Here is a 12,703-nt window from a genome sequence, read left to right on the forward strand (position 1 = left end):
TGATATTGTGCATGCCTAATCCCTAAAACTGTACCCATGGATCCATGATTTACTCTTCAAGTTGACAACCCATTAGTGGTAGAACCCATTTCACCACTAGAGTGCATCATACCACTGAAATATAATTTCAACTGCTTGTGTACAGTACAGAGTGTGTTCACGCAAACCATACAAGGCAACCCCAACTGTTTTTCGTTCTGTTTTTACTCCGTGACCTCTATATGTTTGGGGCTGTATTGTGCAATGCTTCTGAAAGCCATAATATTATGTTCTTCACACTTCAGGACCTAGCCAGCTTCAAAAATGAGACCACTGCTCATCCAACCTCCCTCTGTCTTTTAGAAGAAAGGTCTATCAGTGCCGAGCGTGGTGTGTTTATACCAGACCTCCCACGCACACCACAATTCTGCTCTTCCCACTTACTGTATTTGTCATTAGCGTGCAGTGCCGCTGTCTGCAGTAAGAACCGTGTTGCCTAGGCCTCGTCTCTTGTGCCTGTGGGGAGGGAAGGGGTCTCTCTCCCCCTGTCTTTCAATCTGTCTTTCTCCCACCCACCCCCAATTGCACACACACATACTGACCGTGTCTCCCACACACACACACACACACACCGTTTATCTCAACACCCACACTGTCTGCACTGAATAGCTGGATCTTGCTGGACAGGTACCAGACGCCTGCCCCTTATCGGTTAACAAATCAATGGGGGAGCTTGTACCAATTGTTGCTAACTGCCTGGTATTTAATTCATTGATGTTATTTGAAAACATGCTCGGCAGGGTCCTGCAAATGATTTGAAAAGAAAACCCATCGAAAACCCTCCTACTGAGGTACAGAGATGGTGGTTGATTGAAATAGCATGGTAGTTTGAAATGTATTACGATACTGTGTTTAAAATATTCATATTTACACGGTACTACATGGTTTTCTACCCTTTCCAAAACAAACATGTTATTACCATGGTAACATGTCCAAAAAACATAGTGTTACCATTGAACTTTCCCACACAAAACAAAACAACCCTTGGTATTATCATGGGACCCAAGCGTGACTGCGGTGTGCATTTTTAATTTCCCTTTTTGATTTGTAACTAGTAGTCCCTAATAAACATGCAAAACAAATAATTTAGGATTTTTCTTTTTTTTTTTTTCATAAACAATTATGCCCTCAAAAGCAACAGCGGGAACCAAGCTATAGAACGTTTTTGAGTCGTTACAGACAATGCAGATGATTTTCTGTAAAGCTGCTTTGGAACAATGTGTTTTAGGAAAAGCACAATTTAAAAAACTATATAAATAAAACAATTTGACTTGATTTGTTTGTTCTACATTGGCAACAAAATCTCAATGTTCTTTCTTTGCACTGTCAAACAAACCAGTGATAGCCAGTCCTGAAGTCCAGAAATTAGCATTGTAAATTCTGAGTCTATGCACTCATTAGCATTGTCAATGGGGTGCAAACATCATATGCAGCCAGAAGTTGAACGTTTGGTCGGATGTTAGCAGTGAATGCACTTAGCTGTGTAGGAAAGCTATAGGATGCTCCCTTGCTCCCTATTTAGTGAATGACTAGTGAATGCTGCCTGTTTGCAATGGTCTCAGGACTTTATTTCCATTTAAAGCACCTGAAAGCAACATTTTCTTCTCTGAAATTCAATGACAATTCTTCGTTCTAAAAGCAGTAGAAGTGAAATGCAGCCACGATCAGTTAAGAGCATGTCATTTTTAACTCTGATATGTGCAGTCTATGTACTGTGATGGGGCCTAAATCCTGATTGAAATTGCTCATATATTCCATTTCTCTGTAGAAATAAACATAGTTGGGAGGATATTACCTTTTCTAGTATTTTCTACATAAACGGGAGATTTGAAATCAGTCTATAATTAGCCAATTCTCCAAGGATCAAGTTGTGGCTTCTTAATAAGTGGTTTGATAACTGCCATTTTAAAGTTTCTTGGGACATGTCCTGAGAATAGCGAGGAGTTTATCATATTAAGAAGTAGTTCTGAGATTACTGGGAACACCTCTTTTAAGAGCTTGGTTGGTATTGGATCTAACATACATGTTGTGGCTTTTGATTTCTGCTAAGTTTTGTTAGCTCTTCATGACCTATGACAGCGAAAGATTGACGTTGCTCATGAGCAAAATTAGGAATTATCAGAGGTGCTGAGACAGTTAATCGCATTGTTCCAATTTTATTCATGATTATTTAAATTTTATCAGTAAAGAAATTCATGAAGTCATTGCTTTTGTGCTGCGACGTAAAATCTGGTTCTGCACTCCATTTTCCGAGCTGCTTTCTTGAGAGCATGAGTGTGATCATTGTACCGTGGTGCAAGGCATTTTTCTTAAATTTTCTTTAAGGGGGGTTGGGGGGCACTAGAGTGCTAGAGAAAACAATTTCATCAAGTTCTTCTACACTTTTTGGCTTACTGAGTATGTGAGACAATTATAGAAGATTATTAGTGAAGCTATCTTTAGTGGTCGAAAGAATAGTTGAAAGATAGCGTGGTGTAGATTGAGTAACATTATCTGATCGCAGCATACAAGAGACGAGGTAATGATCCGAGATGTCATCACTCTGCGGTAGAATATCTATATTATCAACATCAAATCCATATGACCATTAAATCTAGTTTATGAGCTGGTCCTGTCACATTTTGTCTGACTCCAAGGGAGTTGAGAATATCAATAATTGCTAATCCCAATGTGTTGTTTTCATTATCAATGTGAATGTTGAAGTCAACAACAACTAAAGCTCTATCTACAGTAACTACAAGAGCTGATGAAAAATTTGCATATTCACAGTGTGGATTAGCAACTTTTGGAAAATGCTTGAAAACGGCAGTGTGGACGGGGAGCGTTTCAAAAACAAAAATGCTGTTCTCAAGTGTATCCAGATTAATTTAGACGTAGCCTTACAAAATGTGTCTTTGGACATGTCCCTTTTAAAGAAGAATTTGGAAATGCTTTGAAGTACCATGTGAATATGCATATTGTAAATAGAGTATCGTAATGTTATCAAACCACCATGGGATAACCATCTCTGTACCACAGCGTTACATCAATACGAGGGTTTTCTTTTACATTTACATTTATGCATTTGGCAGATGTTTTATCCAAAGCGACTTATAGTGCAATTATTACAGGGACAATCCCCCCGGAGCAACCTGGAGTTAAGTGCCTTACTCAAGGACACAATGGTGGTGGCTGTGGGGTTAGAACCTGTGACCTTCTGATTAACAGCCACTACGCCACCACCGACTCCGAGCAATTTGTATTAAAATGAAATAAATGTTTCACATCATGCACGTCGTTAATAGCAGTACATGTGTACACTCACCTAAAGGATTATTAGGAACACCTGTTCAATTTCTCATTAATGCAATTATCTAATCAACCAATCACATGGCAGTTGCTTCAATGCATTTAGGGGTGTGGTCCTGGTCAAGACAATCTCCTGAATTCCAAACTGAATGTCAGAATGGGAAAGAAAGGTGATTTAAGCAATTTTGAGCGTGGCATGGTTGTTGGTGCCAGACGGGCCGGTCTGAGTATTTCACAATCTGCTCAGTTACTGGGATTTTCACGCACAACCATTTCTAGGGTTTACAAAGAATGGTGTGAAAAGGGAAAAACATCCAGTATGCGGCAGTCCTGTGGGCGAAAATGCCTTGTTGATGCTAGAGGTCAGAGGAGAATAGGCAGACTGATTCAAGCTGATAGAAGAGCAACTTTGCCTGAAATAACCACTCGTTACAACCGAGGTATGCAGCAAAGCATTTGTGAAGCCACAACACGCACAACCTTGAGGCGGATGGGCTACAACAGCAGAAGACCCCACCGGGTACCACTCATCTCCACTACAAATAGGAAAAAGAGGCTACAATTTGCAAGAGCTCACCAAAATTGGACAGTTGAAGACTAGAAAAATGTTGCCTGGTCTGATGAGTCTCGATTTCTTTTGAGACATTCAGATGGTAGAGTCAGAATTTGGCGTAAACAGAATGAGAACATGGATCCATCCTCTGATGGCTACTTCTAGCAGGATAATGCACCATGTCACAAAACTCGAATCATTTCAAATTGGTTTCTTGAACATGAAAATGAGTTCACTGTACTAAAATGGCCCCCACAGTCACCAGATCTCAACCCAATAGAGCATTTTTGGGATGTGGTGGAACGGGAGCTTTGTGCCCTGGATGTGCATCCCACAAATCTCCATCAACTGCAAGATGCTATCCTATCAATATGGGCCAACATTTCTAAAGAATGCTTTCAGCACCTTCATCAATGCCACGTAGAATTAAGGCAGTTCTGAAGGCGAAAGGGGGTCAAACACAGTATTAGTATGGTGTTCCTAATAATCCTTTAGGTGAGTGTATATCAGAGTAGCATGATATTGCCATTTTATACCTTGACTGTATATATATATATATATATATATATATATATATACACACACATACATACATACATACCTCTACACCTCATAGTATTACCACAGTACTTTTTATATAAGGGATGTATCCCCATGATACATGACCCCAAAAAATATAACCTTCATGATACCATTTATGTACACAAAAGATACCATTGCGGTACCAAAAATTCCAGGGTAATACAAAAAGGAAACAATGATATTACCAAAAAAACAATATCGTGAGTGTACTTTTTTTTTCCTTCTGAAAAACCGGTCCAAAATGTTACGCAAGTAGGTGAGGCAGACGAGGAGTGGGGATCGACACGCAGGTTCTTTATTGAACAAAATGAAAATAAACAAGACAGGAACAAAGGAAACCAAAACATAAAGGGAACAGGGAGAACCGTGCAAAGCATCTACATCAGACATCCACAAACAAGGATCGACATTGACTGGGGAACAAACAGGGTTTAAATACACAGGGAGAGTGATGATCAAATGACAAACAGGTGAGAACAATGATTGAGTGCTGGGGCTGTGATGAGGGCCGGGAATTGTGGGAATTGTAGTTATTGAGAGGTGACAGGTGAAACACGGGGCAGACAACAGGGGATCGTGACACAAAAAACTGTTAGTACCATGGAACTTGTCCAAAAACAGGGTAGTACCATGGTACTTTTGAAAAGTAGAGCCATTTTACAAAAAAACAAAAACAAAGAAAAAAGGTTTTCGTACTTTTAGTGGTGATTGTGGTTTTCAAAAGGGTTAATCCATAGTACCACGTTCCTTGTTTTAGTTGTGAGTGCTTACTAATGCCAACGGAGGCGAAATTACAGCCTATTTACTGCCAGCTCCTGCACAAATTGGGTTTAAAGTCCATCTGAATGCTATTGTTTTCTTTTCATCACATTCCTGAAAATGTCCAGTTTGTACGCCCACCAACCGACAGCCCACCCACTGGGAGCAAGAGTGGCGTATCTATATCTTGCTGTTTACCAACAAATCAACCTTTTCTCAACTCCATTCATGATTCTGCCCTCTTCCATTTCACCCAAAGCTTTGTTGCCTTTCAGTGCCACTGAGAACTTGCTGTTAATTATGCATTTCCCCAATAGAGATCACCCAAGAGGCCTTTTTCCTACATTCTAATGGTCAATTGCATTTGGCTTATCAAAAATTTTGAGAAAAGCTTTGTGCTGCCAAATGCTTCTTTGCAGGGAAGAAGCCAAGTCAAATGGGCTTCAAGTCTTAACGATGAAGAAACGAAGTGTGATTTTTCCTGTTTGTTTCAACAGGTTTTATAGGCTGCTCATCTATTGTAGCAACAACGTAAATGCAGTTTAAAAGTATTTATTCCCATTTTCCATGCACTTTATGGATGAAACTCATTTCTTGTACATGCATGAGTTTTTGTGTTTATATTAGACCCTTTGTGTGGAATATTTTAACATTGACACTGAAGTCTGATGCTTGTGTCCATTGCATAAGACCCTACTGTAAGTCCACATGAAAGCCTGACTGAATAATTAAAAAAAAGTTTACATGTAGCATTCAGACTATATGAAACATTGGGCATTGGGCAAGGTTAACCTGAAGTGTAATAGAGAACAAAAGAGGAGTCGTGGCATAAATTAACTACCCATCTGTCTAAAGGAGGTCTATCTCTTTGTCTCTTTCTTGCTTTGATGTACTGTAACAGAGTGTGTGTGGGAGGTTGGTTGGATGTTTAGACAGCTTGATAAGTTTGTAATAAGGCACTGATTATCCAACAATCATTTATAAACATAAACTTATAAATAATCTATTGAAAATTATAAGCAAGTAGCCATTTAGCAGACACTTTTCTCCAAAAGTGACAAAGTGCATTTAGTAAAGGGACAATCCTCATCCTCAGGTTTAAGCATTAGTTCACTAATACATTTAAATTGTCATCATTTAATGTTTTGTGTTGGTGTGTTCATGAATGAGATTATACATCATAGATTTTTACGTCTCGTGATCGATCACCATTGATGTGCAATGTGTTCACACAAAGCTACTGTATTGATTAAAAAGAGTCCGTATATAGTGTGCGAGTCAAATGGAGTACCTTTATAGTGCTCTTTTGACATTGATTGAGCTCAATTGCATCCATCCCCATTATAACACAGATAATTCTCTAGAGTACAGAAAAATCGAATGATACAAATCCCATCAGGAAACAGGACTACACACTGCTTAGATGAGTTTTACAAAGGATAAACTTGAAAGATGTGGACATGCAAAAATCAATTGTTCACCATTAATCTAATCAAGCATGAATTTTACAGAAGAATAGATAGCAAACGCAGCGTGAGACAACTAGATCAAAGTGGCTCAAGTGTCTGTTAATGTCAGTATGACAACAACTTGTTCTGTAAGGTTACAAAAACAGTTATCATGTTCAAATTATGCATAATACAGTGGTATAAATATGATATGTAACAACCTCCCCGTGGGGTTTATTGTGCTTTGTGGGATTTTAAATTGCCACAAACTGTGTCCTTTAATGCTCTATCATGGCTCAGAGTTTCTGACACTCTTCTAGTGTTAATGACTGTTCTGGCACCTGCTGTGCAGGAAGGTGGACAATGGAGCGAATGTCTGTGACATTCACCACAAAGGTCTCGCCAAATCTGGGTCGTAATCCTGGAGGCGCAGGTGCTGCCAGTAATTGGGTGTTGGAAACGTTGGGATATCCTTGGGAGAGTTTTGACATTAGTAATCTGAGGAAGGATTGGACATTGTTTAGCATTGTCGTTAATGGAGTAAAGAGTTGCAGATATCGCTGTCTGGTGTCTTTCTTTAGGGGTGGGAGAAAAAATGGATTCTTTGTTGGTAAATGGTCTGCAATTATATAGCACTTTTTTGAACCTTAGAGGGTACCAAAGCGGGGGAGGGTACCTTTACACTGTGTCCCAAACACACCAATGGCAGCAGAGCTGCCTTGCAAGGCACTAGCCTGCCAATGGGAGCAACTTGGGGTTCAGTGTCTTGCCCAAGGACACTTCGGCATGTGGAGTCATGTGGAGTCATGTGGACCGGGAATCGAACCACCAACCCTGCGATTGGCGGCCAACCCGCTCTACCACCTGAGCCACAGTCGCCCCATTGATGCATCATAATTGTTATCCAATGATCCTGAACATATTCTGTGTTCAACTTATATCGCTTCTGCACAGTGGCGCTTACGTCTGTGCCAGAAACAGATTGAGACGCTAGAAACAAATAGTCAGACAGGTTTATTCGAAAGCCGAGCGCTCTCTACAGAACTGATCACAGTCTGGATGTATCAAACACTCGACCAGTGTACCCGATTAAGACGACGATCCCGAAAATGAATTCACAAAGTCAAGCACATAGCAGCGGGAGAGTTTTTGTGATAACACGTCAACGAACAAGATGTAAATGACGAGAGAGCAGTTTGGGAGACTTGGGCAATGTTTTTATTTTCAAATTATTTTATGTCTCCTGCTTTCCAATGCCTTTCTCTACTCTTGTGCTCTTCTTTTCTTTGGCTGTTGCTGATTGCCGGTCTCTCTCTCGGGACATTTTGTGCTCTTCTTTTCTTTGGCTGTTGCTGATTGCCAGTCTCTCTCTCGGGACATTGCGCACACAAGATGATTGATTTCTTAAGCAGCAACCCGCTATATTTGTCGCTTTACTATCGCCTGTGGTGTGGGAAGAAGCTGACATCTGCACTCTCACAGAAGAACATATCTCATGTAGCCATCCTGGACCAGCAATCAATATTTGTGGTTATAGTTATAGGCTAGGGATCGATTATTAAGTCTAATATAAGTTAATAGTCTGTGAATTGATTAAACAATGCAGGAAAAGATGCATTGTGGTGCATCAAGAATAATCATTACCCTTTGAATCGTAATCGAATCATGAGGCCAACTGGTGAAAATTCACACCTCTAAGTCTATACTGTATACAGCCTACAAGGTTTGGACACACTTGACTCAATTTATGTTTCTTTTCATCTTAAAAACCTTTTCATCTAAAAAGGCTAATACTTAAGTGCTTAAAATTTGAGGAATTTTGATTAAAGAAACGTGTACATTTTCCAATAGGAAGTCCATGCTAATTGACCAGTTGCAGTGCTGTCTACAACCAAGAAATATGATCATATTAGCCCCATTTTATTGTTGTTACATTGACTATGTACAAAGCTTTGAATGGTCTCCGCAGTACTTAAGTGACCTTCCACCACGCTATATTCCATCACGTTCATTACGATCACAAAATTCTGGCCTGTTTATAGTTCCTAGAATATCAAAATCCACAAAAGGAGGTAGATGCTTTTCATATTTGTCTCCTAAACTATGGAATAGTCTCCCTAACATTGTTCGGGACTCAGACACACTCCTTCAGTTTAAGTCTAGACTAAAGACTCATCTATTTAGCCAGGCATACACCTAATTTATCCTCCAACCCACAATTAGGCTGCTTTAGTTGGGTCTGCCAGAACCAGAATCCAGAAACATCTATCATGAGCTATAACTCTGCATAAAATTGAATTGCATCTATGCTGTTTCCTTGTCACAATCTTGGGATACATATCCCAAAGTTACCAGAGCCGGTCAGATCCAGCTCCGTTCCTGCTTGGTGTCTGGCAGGGTGGAGGGCGGGGCCGTGTTGTGATTATACACACCAGGCCCCTTATCAGGATAATTAAGCCTCAGAGAGGGATAAAGGCAGATGGCATTTGGTGGTGCGACGAGAGGGAGATAGTTTACGGACATGTCCGTCATGTGTGTGTGTTTGTCTTTTGTTTCAGTTTTATATGAAACTATTATTTATATTGACAAGCCGGTTCTCGCCTCCTCCTTTCCATTGAACTACGTTACACTCCCAACATCGAAGCTCCAAATTACTTGCCAAGTGGCAAGGGCCCTTTGAGGTCACACGACGAGTTGGGGAACTCGATAATGAAGTAAAGCGAACCGATAGAGGGGGCGCACGTCAAATAGATCACCTCAACCTCCTGAAACTATGGAGGGAGGCGGTCCCTGTGACCAGGGTTTGCCAAGTTGCAACTAGAATTTGCGGATGTGTTCTCCCCTCTACCGGGTCATACGAACCTCATCCAGCACCACCGTCTGCCATCGGCCTTTATCCCTCTCGGAGGCTTAATTAGCCTGACAAGGGACCGGGTGTGTATAATCACAACCCGGCCCCGCCCTCCACCCTGCCACAGTGTCGGATTCCACTGCTACGTGTCGCTGAGTGATGATGACATACTACAGCCGTTACTAGCCAGACATCACCTCAGTCTTTTGACTTCAGAGGATGAACTGATGCCAACTCCATCTGTAAGACATGGGATACTTCATACGCCACTGCCTGAACCTTGGATTTAGGATAGACCTCACCGAAATTACCTCCTGGTTGGACTGTGATGCAGCTCATTAATCTCTGCCTTCATCGCCTTTGTCTATTGATGGACTACACTCTTGAAATGGAATACATAGACTATCAATTAATTGCCAACAAAAGCCTTCATCAGCCAACTAACAAGGGCAATTGCATCTATGTGAGACTAGTTTGTCCCACGGTTATTTTTCTCCATTAACCAACATCTTATGGAGTTTTGTGTTCCTTTCTACATTCGCCTTCGTCTGCTCACTGGGGTTATAAATACAATTGTTTAATTATTTAATTTTTATCCACAATTTACAATCATATTTAATAAAACTACACAATAATCACTCTAAGACTTTATATATATTACAGTTACTTTTCTTGGTTAATGCATGATTTTCTGTAAAGCTTTGAAACGATGTGCTGTGAAAAGCGCTATACAAATAAAAATGTCTTGACCAGTCTCAGCAGGTAAGTTATGCTGGTCTAAGATGATTTAATCAGGGTAACAAACCTTCTTACTGCTATTAGTGTGTTAACCATACAGAAAATGATAATATAAGCACCTAATCAAACTTATTGCAAGAACCAAGCTTGAGTCAGACTGAGTTCTGCATTTCAGTGGAACATCTTCAAAGGACTTTGGTCCCAGATTTATTTCCGTTCAGTGTGTTCTGTCAGCTTAATTTAAGAACAGCCTGAAATCTACACACTTATGTGTGAGCATATCATGTGCAGGCAGCAGTTCATGCTGAATCGATTCGATGGTGGTCTGACCTCTTCTCTGTGGGTTTCTTTGACACTTCTTGTAGAACGGTGCACATATACACAATGCTTGATATTATTAAAGCAACTGCTTCCCTCCCCAACCATCAAACCAATTTTCTGCCAGTCTGTATACCAGTGCAGGGCAGGCTACTCTGGAACTGTAGCTTTTCAGGCTTCAGACTAGTAAATTTAACTGCAGTCAAGCTACCCTTTTCAAAAAGCAGCCAGCTACACTTCAATATACGAACAAAAACTAGCTTCACTGGGCAATATCTTTAATTATATTTGAATCATGCATTTACAATAACAGAGTTGTATAGATCTGTTCAGTTTGTTGTCCTAAAATTTGTATTTTTGAGTCTTGTGCTTTCTAATGGTCTTTAAGTGATTTTCGAATTATGAGGTTAAATAATGTCTGTGGTTAGCATTACTTAAAGAGACTTTCCCGATTTGTTCTACAAGAAATGACAGTCGTACCTCAAAATTGAATCACAGGTGTGCTTTTAAATGTTTCTACATAAAGACAAGGTTTTCCACTTAGTTTCACATAACTCATCAAACACAAAATCGTTGCATCTTAGCATTTTAAAGTTACCTAAAATGTACATACTGTAACCAGCAATTTGCATGTTGTCATGCTACTCAGCTAGTGCCTTGTCATTGGAAAAGCTACACAATTTTTTTTACCGTGATCCTACTAAAACACCCAACACTGCTATGTACTACACAACATCTTAAGAGATATTAAACCATGCCTTTTCCACAAGTGTCAAGCTGAAAATATCAAGAAGTCACTTCAAACGCTGCTCTCTAAATGCTGAACCCATTGAGCCATGTCATTGCCCTTGTTCACTTACATGGACACTATAGGGTGCAGCAGCATCACCTGGGTAAGAGATTCTAGATTTTCAAATTCAAGGATCTGATGAGGACGCTTGCCATTGTGGTTTAATTAACTTGAGTTATAAACAGCACTGATAAATCAAGAGCCCTCAAAGCCACCTGGAAAAAAGCCATTTACTAATTCACTGAAGCAAAAAAGCAGACCAGTAGAAGCGTACTGACAGCTCCAAGGATAAGACCTGATTTTCAAAGTTGTATGCAAAATATTGCTGTGATTGTTGGGGCATTTTAATTAAGAGTGTCGTTGCATGAAAATGTTTTGAAGAACATCCTATTTCGTGTTTTTAAACTAATCTCTTAAACTCTGTGGTTTTGCCTTTTGACTAACAAACTTTTTGTTTAGCTTTTGCAATTTTTCCCCAAGTTCCCCTCAGTGATAAAAACAGAATTCAATGAAATTCATCTCAAAGAACTCGCTTACCTGGTTCAATCTATAAACTGGTTGAATTATATAATATTCAATGCACACAGTGTGACTGGATTTCACACAGGCAATAAGAAATCATTGTGTATCAGTGTATTTTTTGTGTTGATTAACAACATTCTCCTTTACAAGGATTTATTTCTTATTTAAAACAATATTGAAATTATTGTAAACAATTTTCAAAACATTCTTAACAACAATAGATATACTCATAAAAAAGCCATGTAGATTATTCCTTCCTTCTTGCTATGATTGTAACCAATCGATTGTAAATGTTAGCGTAGGTCTAGCGGGAAGACTAGCAGCTGTACATCATCGCACCATTAGCGGGGTAACTCCCAGCCAATCACATGTAAACCGTTGCTTTATAAGTCTGCTCACAATCTATCACATTGCTGTTTCAGTGTGCTAACACGGCAACCTCCTCCACCCCACCACCACCTGTTGAGTCCCGTCCTGCACGGGGGTAGGCTCTTCGCCCCTGCCTCCTATCTCCGGCAGGATATGACGGTTCCGAGTACAACTTCTTCGGACCGCCAGACGGGGACTACGCCAAAGAGAGACATTACTTTTCTGTTTTATATTCATCAAATAAATGCCAGCTTATATCTCACTCAAGTCTGCGAGTCTTCCTGATAGAACTACCATTACTACCACTGTAACCAAAAGTTTACAGTATTTTTTTAAAAATCACCAAAAATCAAAGTCAAACCTGTATGATTTACTTTCTTCTGTGAAATACAAAATCAGATCCAGAATGTCTAGGGTGCTCTTTTTCATGGAGATTGGGGATGTCG

Source organism: Xyrauchen texanus, chromosome 48 (assembly GCF_025860055.1).
Source record: "Xyrauchen texanus isolate HMW12.3.18 chromosome 48, RBS_HiC_50CHRs, whole genome shotgun sequence".
Lineage (NCBI taxonomy): Eukaryota > Metazoa > Chordata > Actinopteri > Cypriniformes > Catostomidae > Xyrauchen > Xyrauchen texanus.